Here is a 2,897-nt window from a genome sequence, read left to right on the forward strand (position 1 = left end):
ATGTTAAATCCAGAGCACTTACTTGTGATAATGTAGAACCCATACATAGACTAATACATCTATTCAAACTTAACAAGGGAATAATTAATGGTTTAAAATAAGGAAAGATATTCACCAGAGCTTTATCTTTTTGTCATACTTACTTCATTTGTTTTCTGAGCAAATAATTATAAAAACTGGGCTGTATGAACAAGAATATGGCACCAAGATTGGAGGAAGACCTATTTTTTTTTTACTTTTTAAAAAATTTTATTTTATTAAATCTAATGAACATTTACAGAGATTTTTTATTTCCATTCACTCATTGTTGCACTATTTTCTTTACCCCCCCCAGTTCGTTCCTCTCTTTTTTCCCCCCTTGAAAGTCTGTTTTAATTGTCCCATTGCCACAGTGCTTGTCAAAACCAGTTCTGATTAATCTCTTTTGTCAATGTGTCCTTTGCCATTCCCTCTCAGTCCTCCCTGAGAGAGATTTCACCCTGATTCATAAGGGAAAGGGGACAGAGTATTCTCTTAGCTACTTCCTGCTGAAAAGGGACACTGTGGTTTTCAGTGTGAAGATCATCTCTCACTACTCTAAAGGGCCCCTTTGGCAATAGGAAACACGTAGACTATTGTGGAGATTGGTTTTGGAATTTAGATGCACTATTATCAATTGTGCTTAGCCATACATGTTCATATCCTTGAAGATGCATCATGGAACTGTTGCAGGCTAGACGACACAAATTTAACTACCAAGTTAAAAGTACATGAGTCAAAAATTAAAAGCAATAATATTCTAAGTAGAGGTTCTAATAGTGGCACAAATCAAGTTACAGAATGAAGGTAGTTCTTACAATAAAAGACTTATTTATTGACTAGCACTTTGTCTATTAGAGTATAAAGGTTAGGAACCACAAGATGTAGAGGCTCAACTATGTCATTTATTGTTCTTAAGTCCTGGACCAAATTCCATCTACCACTGGGTTGTTTCACAGCTTGGAAGTCCACATACAAGGCAGAGGTGAAGTAAGGAACTGCTTATGAGGTTTTCCATCAATTCCAACAACTAAGAAATAGTGAGAAGAGTTGGGACCTCAGAAGGTTTTTAGTAGGCTCTTGTGTCCAGGAGAAAATGAATATACTTACCAGTAATGTTAATGCTCTTCTGGGAGGATCTGAATCATTGATATGACCTCCTTTGTTTCCAGCTGGGAGCTGGGGCCTGTTAGTCCTGTCAGCCGTGAGGACCTGATGTGGGCCACCCTTGGCCAAGTGTCCTTCAGATCCACACTTAAAGCAAGTGAGTGGGAGCTTGGAAGAAGACTTATTAATGACCTGCTACATGAAGACAATACAACCTTGATTGTTGAAAGTGAAGAAGATTGGAAACATTTAGTGAAAAAGATCAAAGACTACAGCCTTCAGTATGGGTTACACCTGAAGATTAAAAAAAAAAATCACCAAACATCAGCAAAACACCTTAAAAAATCTTCACTACTGAACCAATAAGAAATGTCAGGATAAAAATAATGTTATCAAAGATTTCACTTTCCTTGTACCTACACTTACGGATTTCTTAAGAAGACTTTGTGAAGAAGAATGTGTCATTAGGATTGGAGGAAGACTCATCGATAACCTTTGGTATGCAGATGACATGACCTTGCTTGCTGAAAATGAGGAGGACTTGAAATGCTTCAGAAAATAAAATACTGTAGCCTTCAATATGGATTGCATCTCAACATTAAGAGAACAAAAGCCCTTGACACTGGACTGACAGGCAACATGATAATAGATGGGGGAAAGATCAAAACTTTCAATGGCTTTATCTTACTTGGATGCACAATTGACACAATTGCTACAAGCAGTCAGGAGATCAAGAGATATGTTGCACTGGGAAAGTCTGCAGTTAGGGACCACTTCAAACTGCTGAGGAACAGTGATGGTAGGTTGAGGACTAAGGTGCACCTGATTCAGACCATAGTCTTTTCAATCACTTGCTATGTATCTGAGAGCTGGACAAAGGATAGGAATGGCGGGGGGGGGGGGGGAATCCATAATTGGTGCCTTTAAAAATGTGGTGTTTGAGAAGAGCATTGGATGTCCTATGAATTACCCAAAGAACAAATATATATTTTGGAAAAGGTGTGGCCAGAGAGCTTCTTGGAGTCAAGATTGGTGAAGCTTTGTCCCACATACTTTGGGAATATTGCTAGGAGAGGTTATTACTTGGTGAGGGACATCTTGCTTAGAAAGGTCAGGGGACAGCAAAGGAAAGGAACACCCTTCACCAGGTGGATTGACATAGTGACTGCAGCAATGGTTTTGGGCATGTCAGAGACTTTGAGGAGGCACAGGATAGGACAGTATTCAGATCAGTTGTTTGTAGGGTTACTATGAGTCGTATTTGACTGTACAGCACTTAACAACAGCAATATCAACAATGTTGATGTGTAACCCATATTTTGTTGTTGTTGTTGTTGATTGCCTCCGAATCGAGCACAACTCATAGTGACCATGAACAAAAGACCTGAAGCCCCTCTACAACTATCGACATTTATTAAAGTTCTTAGGATTTCTGGAGGCATGTTATTTAGGAAGTGAATGTCACTCCTGAGCAATTAAATAACAGAGGAGGAATAGAGTGAAAGACCACAATCAACAGTCTTGTCACCAGCAGAATAAAAAGGAAATAAAAAGATTAATTGCATTGGGAAAGTCTCTGTGAAGGACCTCTCTAGGGTACTGAAGAGCAATGATATCAGTCTATAGACTAAGGCACATCTGATGCAGGCTGTGGTCTTCACAATTACTTGGTTGCATCAGAGAGCTGGACAATAATGGAGAATGACAGAAGAGGAATGGAAACCTTTGGATTGTGGTTCTGGAGAACAGTGTTAATCATACTGTGGACTGCC

This window comes from Elephantulus edwardii, unplaced genomic scaffold, assembly GCF_000299155.1.
Source record: "Elephantulus edwardii isolate Elephantulus edwardi_28Jun2011 unplaced genomic scaffold, EleEdw1.0 scaffold00149, whole genome shotgun sequence".
NCBI lineage: Eukaryota > Metazoa > Chordata > Mammalia > Macroscelidea > Macroscelididae > Elephantulus > Elephantulus edwardii.